Source organism: Cibotium barometz, chromosome 19 (genome assembly GCF_041138505.1).
Source record: "Cibotium barometz isolate CiBa-2024 chromosome 19, ASM4113850v1, whole genome shotgun sequence".
Taxonomy (NCBI): Eukaryota; Viridiplantae; Streptophyta; class Polypodiopsida; order Cyatheales; family Cibotiaceae; genus Cibotium; species Cibotium barometz.
Genome location: NC_141064.1, coordinates 33,282,625 through 33,295,698, shown reverse-complemented (window position 1 = coordinate 33,295,698; position 13,074 = coordinate 33,282,625). Strand labels below are relative to the sequence as shown.

Here is a 13,074-nt window from a genome sequence, read left to right as displayed (position 1 = left end):
GGAAACTTACAAAATACTCATAAAATGAGTCCCATCCGCTGCTCTCGAGGTGCGATCTCCCCACGCTCTCTAGTCGCTTTGCCGCTGCTCTCTCTTGTTGCCAGTATTGTCAAGGGTTTTCAGCATGCTTCCTCACCTCCTCATCCCATCTCTCTTAGTTAATGAACCAAGGCTTTTCTACCCTTGTTTTCACCACTTAGGTGACATCGGTGGAAACGGACAAATCAGCCTGTTGAACAGAATCAAACATCATCTCTTCCATAAGCAAACCATTGTTGACAGTGGTAACACTTGATTTATCAGGAATAGGCAACCCTTCAAAATCATGTAGCCGCTTTCCATACTCTTGTAAGAGGTCTTGCATGTGCAACAGAGCTGGATTCTTTTCTACACTACTACATGATGCCTATGTTTTGACGACGGTTTTTGATGACGATTGTCTCGACGTCCAAATAAACGTCTATAATCCTGTCTATATTAGTGTCGATAAAAATGTCTGTAAGATCGTCAGAATTTTTATCTTAAAAAATGTGGCAATGAAAGTCGAATTTTTTTTGTTTTTACCTTATTTATATCCTTACCAATATATATGTTTCTTTTTCACTTTTGGTATATAAAAATACTTGTAAAAGTAAATGAAACCAATAAATACATTACCATCAAATCATAACATGTGAGAATATTTACATGTTTACAAAATCAAAGTTGATCATTATCAGCTCTCTCATCTTCAAAAATATCATTAGCCCCAAAAAGATCTATTTCAAGGAAAATCCCTCCATCTTCAAATCGTGTGGGAATAGACAATGCATCTATGTCGACCTCTAGCTCTTCTAGCTCTGGCTCTGGTTTCTCATTTGTTACTGGCTCTTCGTCCTCAAGACCACCATCTATTGTGTCTGAACCATCTCCTGTGTCTGATTGTTCGATCTCTATACCTTCGTCTAGCCCTTGCTCTTGTTGTACTTTGACATGTAGTGGAACTTGATCTTCTTGGCCCACACCAATCTCTACTTCATCTCCATCTATTTCCATGTCTTCATATATTTGTTTACTACGTGGTGCCACTTGGATTACAAAAAACCACCATCTGAGATCTCTTAGGTCCTCCTTCTTAAAGATTATTTGCTCACAATATTTTGGTAGAACAAATGTGTCTCTTTGGTCTATCCATATCTTTGTGGAGTCCACTTGAACTAATCCAGATTTGTCTCTTCGTATGATTGCATGTGTTTCTGTTTGTGACTACCTTGAACCACTTAACATCAAAGATAAACATATGAAACTTTCTAAGGCCAACCTTGATGATATCTTGGATGGTTCCAAAGTAATCTAGCATGTTCACATCCGTATTTGAATCACTTGCACTAGTCCTGCTTTCCTGCATGAAATTTACTTTAACACCACAATCAAATGTTGTTCTCTTCTTATCGATATGCTCCACTCAAAAATGGCGTCCATGTGACCACAGTGCTGTAAATTTTTGATACTAAAAGAAAATAACACATCGTTAGATTATAGAGAAGTTGTAAACAATATTTGGAAAACATGTGAACATATCGAGGCTTAGAATGAATGAAATCACCTACACGGTAGTCACAACTGTATGCAAGCTCCTCTTCCTCATCCGTAACAATTTTATCACAAAGTTTTGCTTTTTCTAAGGTTTGTTGGAGCCATCTACTTTGATGGAAAGTCTGGAAGTACAGCAAGCGATGAAGGGTATGGTTGGCAAGCCGTAGTAGTCCGACTCCTTCGAAAAGCTTGATGAGCTCGATTCCTATCATTCTTGGCCTCTCCATACCGCTCGATTCACTTTTGCATACTCTTTGAGTTTAGGATGGAAAATTTATCGATCTTATCTCGTAAGGCCACATCCATGCTTCTCTCAATCCCTTGTCCTTTGTGGTTGTTCTCCAACTACCCTATCATCCTCTTCCATTGACCATAGTTTAGGCATTTCAGGGTCTATGGTACTAAGAAACTCTGTGATGTACATGAGGGATTCTTGCACAAGCCGTCCCATTGCGATACTTCCCTTTGGGCAAGCTCTTTAATGAACAAACCCTTTTAGCGTCTTCATGAACCTCTCTAAAAATAACATCCAACGTGAATGGATGACCCCTGCCATAGCCACCTCATCCACAACATGAACTAGGAGATGCATTTGTATGGTTAAGATGTTGGTTGGGGAAAAACTTTTCCACCAATGTAATTGCTTCTATGGCATTTAAGTGGGCTACTTCCAAAGTGTCTTTTCTTATCTCCTTCCATGAAATCCAACAGACCATGGTGCCAATCTTGTATATTGTATCCCTTACGTTGTCAGGTGAGGCAACCTTTTATGGCCACAAGCAAGACAAATTACAAGAACTTGTGCCAATCATGTGATTTTAAGCCAGAGAGCTCGTTATCCTTTGTAAACGCGTCCTTTAGGCAGTGCATACATCCAGTCGGAGTACGAAACTTTGAAATGCACTTCTTAACTTAAGCTTTATCTTCTTTTGTTAATACCCAAGGAGCTTTAGGTAATAGCAACTTACCATCACCTCTGGTTCGTGGCCATAAGTGTCACATACAATCACTTATTTGTAAATCCTCCCTTTGGCCCTCGCTCTCTATGTGACCCCATTAATAGTCTTCCAAAGCACTACGGCTATATTTTTAAAAATATGCATAGGGTCAAGCAAATAGTTTAATTAGAAGACCTTCCCAATATGGTAGTCAGTAAAATATGGATAGCCGCTTTATTCTAGGGGGTGGAGACCCTTTGTTTTCCTCCCATGCTCTCTTCCAATCTCTTGCCTTTAGTGTAGGAGGAGGCTGACCCAAATAGCCCTCATGTAGCTCATGGTCCTCTGGTAGATACTTCTTGTGACCCTCATACACCATCTTTCTCAAGCCTCTTGAATGACGAGAATCTAGTCTAGGCCCACACAAAGGGCATGCATTGTATCCAGAGATTGATACTCCTGTATTAAAACAAATAATATTACACAACCATCCACATATATATCAATAGCTATTACATAAGAACAAAATAGCTTACCACTGCATTCTCTGTAGCCTAGCTAATCATGCATGTCCACATTAGTATTCCTTGTAATGAGAACTCCCTTTGTCCAAACCTCTTTCACATGTCATGAACATCAATTCCTTCCCAAAAACTTTGTAGCTCCTCTATTAACGGGGCTAAGTACACATCCATGTTGGCTACCTTGTACTTCCTAGGGACTATTAATGAGAGAGAAAGATGTCCCTTATTTATTGCTAACCACGGTGGAAGATTGTAGTTAACAAGACAAACTGGCCATGTGCTCCATGTTGAACTTTTAAGACCAAATGGGTTCACACTATCCATAGCTAGCCCGAGGCGAATATTACGAGGTTCCTCATTAAAGTTTGGCCACTTCTCTTAAATGTGTCTCCATGTAGGGCAATCAGCGGTGGGCACACACATATTATCATTCGTGGATCTAGTGGTTCAATGCCAAGACATCACAGACGCCATGGATTTAGTGGTTCAATGCCAAGACATCATAGACGCCATGGATTTACACTTAAACATGGTTTGAATCCGTGGAATGATAGGGAAATTCCTGAGTACTTTTACAGGAACCCTTTATCCTTGGACATCTTTCCTATATCTGGAATCTCCACATTGTGGACATTGTGCAATGCCTACATGCTTGTGCTGATAAAGAACACAATCATTTGGACAAGCGTGGTAGGAATTGTAGTCCATACCAATGGATTGTAATATAGATTTTGCACGCACACGGTCCGCAGGAATCTCATTGCCTTCTGGCAATATTTGATCTCTCAATGACCTGTCATATTGACAACGATGATTTAAAAAGGTAAAAGAAAGAGATTAAAAAAGGGAAGGGTGATAAGTACTTACGCAAAAAGTTTTGATACGCTAGTATCGAACCATCCAAATATTGATTGCAAGTTTAGCATTGTGAGGCATGTATGTAAAACAAATATACATGCACCATGATACAGAGGCGTACAAGCCATCCTATGCAACTCTTGCTCTTCTCTTGAGGCATGCTCCCCATACGTCGATGGACACTGCCCATGTCCTACGTTATTTCTCGCTCAATATCCACTGTGTCATGTAGGGCTCCTATCTTGTCATCCATGTCTTGCTCCAAATATGTCAGAGAGTCCACCATAGTTTCTTCTTCAACATGAGGCTGATCAGTAGTTTGGAAATACAACAATCCACCAAAACATTCAACTTGTGATTTATGAATAGCCTTGTAACTTTTATAACGAGATAACTAGTTTTGAGAACTCTACATCAAGAAGAATTTCTTGAAGTGATTTATAAAATGATCCTAAGACTACACATTAGATTAATTAATCCTTACATTGGTAGGCTATATTTTGGAAATACAACAATCCACCAAAACATTCATAGAGCTTTCATTTATAATTTGATAGTGCATTGAATGATATTTTGATCAATTTATTAATCATTACAAATCAAGATGAGATTAACACACAAGGATATTGGGTTTCAGCTGTTGATAGAAATTTTTGGTCACGCAGTTTTCCCATAAAGCACCATTTTAATACTTATATGCATGCACATGTGTGTATACAATTAAATATCTTGCAACTTATTTAGATTAAACCAGCCAAATCAACTAAAGCAAACCTAAAAGTGATGTCCCTGACATGTGTGCTTTAAAGCAATGTCCCTAACATGTGTGCTTTATAGTGCAAAATGCGTGTCGTATGGTAGAACTAAAAGTGATGTCCCTGACATGTGTGCTTTAAAGCAATGTCCCTAACATGTGTGCTTTATAGTGCAAAATGCGTGTCGTATGGTAGAACTAAAGCGAACCTAAAAGTGGTGTCCTTGACATGACATGTATGCTTTATAGCGCAAAATGCTTGTTGTATGACATGTGTGCTTTATAGTGTAAAATGCATGATGTATGGTATATCTTTTTTAAATTCAAGAGGGATAATTTAGTTTTAGACACTACTCTTTTTGAGCCAAATTTTAATTACTATTTTGCTACAGCCAACCATGACAGCTTGCAATTCTTTTATTTATCATTTGATAAAGCTACCTTTCTTCTATTATTGTGTTTTAAGACTTTCTCTCCTCTTTTCTCATCAACAGCTTATTGTTCTCACCCTTTCATATATGCTCTATTGTGTTGACCTAGCCTAACCTTCTACAAAAGCAAGGTGCTATTACTATAGACATCCAAAGGCAGAGAAATTTGAAAGATCTCCTTATTACATTTTAGACTGAGTAAACTTGAGTTACCTAATAAGAAGGATATTTATCATCAAAGAAATTTAAGAAAGGATACCCTCAGCATGTTGTAGATAAACCTTAGGTATATAAACATCTCCCAAACAAAATTCATAATTTTTTGCACTTTTTCTACTAATTAATAGCATAAGTCTCTACCTTGTACCAGTATGATATCGAGGCAGTGCTATACTACATTGTCTATGCTTTATATTAGTTATCTAATAACATAAGTGAGTGCTACTACATAGCATTGACTCAAACTACTATAGAGCACAAACTCATATTATGTTCCCAACTAATTAACATGTCCAATGCCCAAATTAGCACAATGGTTCTCTTGGCAAAAAAACAAGCTCAGTGGCATTTTAAATAGCCTCGTGTGGTAACCTCAAACTAGCCTTAGTGGCATGTGCTAAAAAATAACGATAGTCTAGTCTTTTTTTGTAGTTTACGCATTAAAAAAATTTAATGTATATAAAACTCCAAAATTTTAGTCATTCCTTTTGGTTTTTACAAGCTCCAATTAGAATGTCTTAGTCTCTCACCTTCACTACTAGTTCTCTTCTTGCTCCTCCTCACATCCCCTTCCCCAACTTCAAATATGTCTATGCCCAATTCATTAAGGTGATAGTTACATGGTTGTTACGCTTCACTCCGAGCACATTATAATGTTAGAAGTGTTAGTCTATTATACATTTGAGATTATGATTTCAGAGAGTGTGTGTGTTACATAGAGGAGGAAAGGAGGACAGTTTATATGGTAGTTTTGTATGGATTTTATATGGTAGTTTTGTATGGAGCCATCTAAGAAAACTCTTTGCTACGTCAGGTGCCTTCATGAGACAGGGAAATTTTGGCACTTATATTTGTGGTTTAATGACGAAAAATAAAATAATGTCGCGGCCAAAGCAGTGATTTTTTTTTGGGGGGGGGACTCGATATCAGCGCTTATACCAACACTGAAAAATAAAAATATCCCAATAATTTTCTATGAGTTTTTTTCTCACATGTTTTCTTACATATGGGCCTTGCTCGCTTACTTGTTTGTGGACTTACCGGGCTTGTGGACTTTTTTTATATGTTGGGAGGATATTTTTAATTTTTATTTTATATTAGTGCCGAAATGGACAGACCCCATGCCTCATGGCATGCGGGAGGAGGGGGCGGGTATTGAACCCAAGCCCTCACGATGTAATGCAAGAGCCCTTACCGTTGCACTGACTCCCCCATCTCGGCTTGTGGACTTGTGAACTAGCCTTACAGGCTTACACAGAGTTATAGTCTTACAAGATTGGAATTTGACTTGAAGGCTTATGGGCCTGTGGGCTTTTAGGCTTATAGACTTGTGGGCTCATGAGCTTGTGCTAGCTTGCAAGCTTTGGAATCATTGAACTTTGCAGATTTAGAGGTTTTCAATCTTGTTATGCTTTGGAATCATTGAACTTGCAAATTTAGAGGCTACAACAAACTTGTCAACTTGTGGGCTTATAGGCTTTTGAGCTTATCACCTTATGTGGGAGGCTTAATGACTTGTGGGCTTGTGGATAATTTGTGAAGTCCAAAGGTTCTAAAATTCACAAAACAAATTCTTGTTGTCTCCAAATTCCCTTAGTGAAAACCACACCAGTCCCCAACTATTTACACAAGAAGAGAGTCTCATGTCCTAACAACCACTAATGAAGCAAAGTCTTATGGATTCAAGGCCTCTTTGGAAAACCAAAGTCACATAAAAACAAGTTAACTTCTCATTTTATCCCTAATTAGATTGTTAATAAAAATTAGATTACTAATTTCTCATTCTATCCCTAATTAGATTGCTAATAAAAAATGGTAGTCCAGATGGTGGAAGTATTCGAGTGCCTCCCTGAGGTTGTGGGATCGAATCTCCTCATCAGAAGACGAAACCGTGAGGCATCTACTTGTAGGTTGTGTGTGTTTGTTGTGTGTGTTCAATTCAAGTTCTCAAAAAAAAATGCATTCACATGAGCACATAATTCATATTATCAAGGCTTTCACACTAGCCAAGGGTAAGGGTAAGGGTCACCTTATAGACTCCCAAAAATCGAGCTGTCCATAGCTCGAGAAAGAAGGAAAGTTTCTGATCTCGTCCAATTGCTACCAGCAGGTAGTATCCTGAACTAGGTAATGCTTAGCTCAAGAAAGAAGGAAATTTCTAGCAGATCTCATCCAATTGCTACCAAGTGGAATGACTATCAAAAATACCATATCACCAACTTTGAACTCACGAGGTGCATGCTTCTTGTCATAATAGAGTTTCTGTCTATGTTGAGCCTTCTTAATACACTCCCTAAGAGTCTTGACTTCCTCATCCATCCTCTCAAGCATCTCTTTAGAAACCTCAACTCGGTTCTCTAGGTCTGAAAAGTTCACCGGTGTATAACAGTTTTGTCCATAAACGGCCTCGAAAGGTGCCATTTGGATGGAGCTATGCCACAAACTATTGTAAGAAAACTCGGCTAAAGGTAAGAATTTGATCCAATTGGTTTGCTTTTCATTAACATACATTCTAAGAATATCCTCTAATACTCTGTTTACTCTCTCAGTTTCCCCATCTAGTTGAGGATGAAATGTCGTGCTCATCTTGAGCTAAGTACCAATGGCTCTAAATGTGGCTTACCAAAAATTAGATGTGAACTTTGAATCCTTATCAGACACTATACTTTGAGGCGTACCAATGCAAACAAAAAATTTCTTTCACAAACAACTTTGCTACCTCAAGAGCACCATCTATCTTCTTCATAGGGAAGAAATGAGCCATCTTTGTCAAACGATTGACAACTACAAAGATAGTGTCATACCCTCCTCTGGCAATGGGCAATTTAGTGGTAAAGTCCTGCATGGAAATCGATTCCCACTTCCTAGATGGTATTTCCAAAGGTTGCATTTGACCTGGCATTCTATGTTGTAATTCCACCAAACCTATCTTATGGCATTCCAATCCTATATTTTTCCAAAAAAAAAATTAGCAATTAAATTTGTCAAAATACCATTGATATTTTAAAAAATACCAATTTCTAGGATTTCTAAAAATAATTTTTAGAATATTCCTAATTTCTCTTGAGAATCCCATCGTTCACGAAATTTCCAATTCCGCTCGATAATTCTCAAATCCAATGAAAATTCACAATTTTAATGGATTTTCCAATTTTTTGGGTCAAAAAAATATATTTTTAAAGGAATTTGAATGGTCACGGCACCCGAATGGACACACCACATGCCAAACACCAACCCCACATTTTCCAAAAATTTAAAATAACCTTTGTCTAGTTTCCCCACATGCTAAAGTTAGCTTTCGACCTACGGAGTCAGTCAGTCAGAGTCAACTTTCTGAATCAGCTAAGTGAATCAAATTTCTAAATCAGTTGACTGAATCAGCTAATTGAATCAATATGTCAGAGTTAGCTTCCGACATATGGAGTTAGCTTCCGACCTATGGAGTTAGCTGTCTAAACAAAGGTTCACACATGTTGCTAATCTTGAGGGAAGGTGTTAAAAGATGCAAGATTCACACCATTTCTAAGGTTTATAAAGCCTTGGAAAATGTGCCACTTGTTTGTTGAAAAGTGATTCCTACATCAAAGGAGAAATTGCACGTCACTATCTTCTCAAGAGACAATTTTGTAGATCTGATCTAATTGTCGTAATTTAGCTAACAGGAAGCTGCAGAATTACCGGTTGCACCTACCTGATTATATTGCGGCAAGATTACAAAGATGAAGCTACAATCATGACTCATCTATATTAGTGTGAAGAGCTACCTGGATCATTATAAAAGTCAATCTTATATGCAGGTGTGCTGCTGATAGGGAATAAGAAGTGAACAACCTAGTGAGCAAAAGCCACTTGCTGAGTGGGTAGCCTAGCCTAACACTCACAACACTGTACTAATTGTAATATCTGAGAGCTGATTGATCTCCTTAGCATTAGGATAGGGTTTTGGGGATTAGCCCTTCCACATTAGAGTCAAATTTATCATTTGTTGTATCTCATCTGATTAAGTAATATAAATAGTGTTGATTCGGTTTCAAACTTGTTCATTCAATCTGATTATTGGTCATTGTGTTGCATTTCCTTGTCGCTGCAATTTTGATAGGAAATTCCAAGATGTAGGTGCCTTAGAGCCAATCTCATGTGTGTGTGCACCTTTTGTATTTGTACCGGAGTTGTAACGTACCCATCTTCACTAATAAAGAAATGTCCGTGTAATTATGAGTTTTTATGGTATAAATATCAATAATTTTATTATTTGAGTCATTTCCACTTAGAATCTTCAAATTTTGAGCCCAAATTTGGAATCTGCGCGCGATTTTACCCTAATATAGGATTTTACAGCATCCAAAACGGACACCGGATCAAGCCTATACGCTAATTTCAATCATTTTAGTTATAAAACGGCGACCTTTAAACCTTAATAAATACACGACCGCACGTCCGATTGACGAACGGTCTGAACCCCTGCGACCAGGAGAACCTCCCGGACAAAAAAAATTTTCGCCCCCCGGGGCGGTCCGGCACGCAAATCGAGGCAGGCGCCCCAAATTTGGATACCCCGTCCCAAAATTTGGTCCGTACACACTTACTAGGGCGCCCCGTACAATGGCCGCCCAAGAACCAAAGGACGGCCGCCCACTGTTTGGTCCACGCGAACCCTTGGGCGGACACCCACCAGACCGGATAAGGTACATGCGTACCACTCCTTTCCCAGACAACCGGCACCTTACCTTTCCCGTAGACCCATGCAGGCCACTGATCCATAGACTTTGAAGGTACACCGTCCTTTCGTCCCTGCTTTGCGCAGCGCCCGCACCCTCACCCCTCAGCTATATAAACCCCCGGGGTGCCCCTCAGTCGACACGCACTTCTGTGTAGCGTATGCCCTGTTGTGCTGCCGTCCGTACCGCCGTAGCGTACTTGCTGCAAGTACAGCCGCCCTTGCAGCCACCCCTCTCACAGCCCCTCATTTGGCTCTTTTCAGATAAGCCAATTTTCCTCCATCCTCCTCTTGCCATGGGCCAGTGTCCTTAACTCTTCTCCCCCCCCCGTGTGGATAGACTTACAGAGAGGCTTGCAGCCACCCCTCCCAGCCCTCTCCACGTTTTTGCCTTTGGCCTTAAGGACACCCTCACAATTCCCCCCCCCCCCCCATTTGCGTAGACTTTAGTAAGGGATTTTTTTACTCAAGCGAGGGTTCGTGCGCCATTTTCTTTTGCTCATACGGTGAGCAAACGAGCTCGGAATTCAGATCCGACTGAAGCGTTTCGATCGCAGCAGCGAGCTCTACAAGGCGACACCTACGATGGCCTCATCCCGGAGACGGCAAAATATTACCTCAAGAGGCGCACGTAACAACGAGATGGAGGGAGATGCGCCCAACGCGGCTCCAGTCCCTTTTCAAGCCGCTCAAGGAAACGGTGGCCAGGTTAGATTGGTTAATTTTCAAAAGAAGAGATTTTTTTTTCTTAATTTAGTATTAATAAATGGTGTCTTTTCCTCTTAAAATGACGACTTAAAAATTATATGAAATTATGAATTATGTGATGTTGTTTTCGATAAATTACGTTGAAATTGCTATCTTCATGAATTGTGAATGCTATACTTAGAAAATTGCATTGAAGATTGTTATCTTTGGAATTCAAGATTTTTTTTGGCTTCAACGCTAACTCCGTTCCGTGCTTGTGTAGCCAGGCGACGTCGTTAGCAAAGCCCGGTAATGGTCCAAGTTATCCCTCATACCTTTGGAAGAATAAGGATCGCCGATTGAGGCGAGAGATTATGAGGCTGCCTAGTTCTGAGGGCCCAAGCTAGTGCGGTAAATAAGCCCACCCTAGTGCGCAGACATCCCTCTGAGGGGCGGGAGGATCGAGCGATGGAGCCTGAGAGGGCGACAGGCCGGCTTGAGTCCTCGCCAGCAGCCGACGATGAGGTGTATGGTCCCGTAGGGTTTTGCCCAGCATGTAGAGGCTGGAAGGCCGAATTCTAGATCATCGGCAGAATAAGAATAAGAGAGCCGGATTGGCTTGTATGGAAATGGACTCATGTATAAACTTTTATATAATGGCATCTTGTCTTTGGTATGATTGTATTGTGTAAGAAGGCTGTTAGAACGAACCTTGTGAAGAAAGGCCCTAATTAAGGAATATGTTTATTTATGTCAAACAGTGTGGTAGTATTAATTAGAAAACAAATTGATGCGTGAGTAGGGTGGAAAGTGGGAGGATGGAATGCCCTGACGGCACCATCCTACGGATGGGTGGACCCGATTAGTCGGGTAGCTTTCCAACAAATTAAGTGAAAGCCCTACGTTAGATAGTTAGGTTCTTGGGCAACTCTATTCAAGAAGACTAGGCCAGCGGCTGTGCCTTGCATAAGATGAGGAAAAAAGCGTTGTCTCTAGACATCAAGTCTAGTAGTTGCCCAATTTTTGATCAATTGCCCTATGGGTGATTTGATGTTTAGGAAATCACGCTCCCCCTGCGGGATAGAGCTAAGTCATACCTATGAATCGTATCCTTGAATCTCTACAGGGTCAAGGTGTCGATGAATAGGAAATTTTTTCCAAGATAAGACTTAGTGGACTATCTTAAGTGTTTCTCCCATTTTTAAAGGGAGGAACCTTACAATTGGTATCAGAGCCTGTTTGGCTCCTAGGAATTGCTGTTTAAGGACTGTTTTGTAATAAATGTTTTACCTAACATAATTAGTAAAGACATCCTACTAAAACAAATAAATTAAATTGATGTTTGAATGATTGTAGGAAGAGGAAGATGCCTACTCCAAATTTCTAGTTTTCCAATGCATCTTCGAGACTGCTAGTCACTCCTCGAATTTCGAGTTCCGCGACACCATGGTGCAGATATTAGAGAAGATATCCCTCCCTCATTTCTCTCGTATTCAGAGAGGATGGGGTAGAGATTTCTGGAGTCGTGGGCCGAGATACTTCATCATCCGAGCAGATCAGATTGGGAACCTCACCACCGACCTTAAGCGGATTCGTTGGATTGAGAAGCTGAAGATGGTCCGCTTATTCTGGTTCGTCGGTACCCCTAGGGATGACACCTCGGTGACTATAGATGGGGTTCGCATACCTCAGGATCGTTGGGTGTATGACAAAGTGATGCAGGTCTTACCTGCTGATAGAGTAGCAGTGTTAGGACCCACCCCAATCCAGAGTTTACCACCCTTACCATCAGTTTTTAGAGTCTTAGAAACTACAGCGGAACCCCCATATTTCACATATGTGGACCGCTCTACCCTTATGTCACAGTGAAGCCTAGGAATTTCCCTTGATGTCAAATAAGACTAATTATATTAGTCTCAGATCTTTGTAATAAAACTTGTCCTTGTAAATATTTGGAAATAAAATAATTTCAATGTTTTACTCTCCAAAAATTAAGCGTTGTGCAAATATGAATCTTGTAATCTTAAAAATTGTTTTTACGATGATGGCCAGGACGACCACTCTCCACTTCCCAATGCGCTTTACACCGATACCCAGGAGAAGAAGCTCCTACTCAAGCAAATGCAACCTCCCTCCTTTAAAGGAGAAGGTTCAAAGGTTGAGAAGGATGCTGAAGTCTGGATTGAGGCGATGGACGATTATTTCTCTGCTGCCGGTACTGGAGTAGCAAATCAGTCTATGCTCGCACGGTTTCGCCTCACTGGAGATGCTAAACTCTGGTGGAAACAGTGGTGCCATGACAAGGAAGTCACCGAGCATTCTCAAACGTGGGAAGACATCAAGCAGGCAGTGAAGGAAAGATATCTTCCTC

General features: G+C 40.2%; 1 pseudogene; it reads right to left on the bottom strand.

Moving 5' to 3' along the window:
• Positions 1 to 699: 699 nt before the first annotated feature.
• Positions 700 to 4,181, bottom strand: LOC147628485 (uncharacterized; annotated as a pseudogene).
• Between the last annotated feature and the right edge of the window lie 8,893 nt (positions 4,182 to 13,074).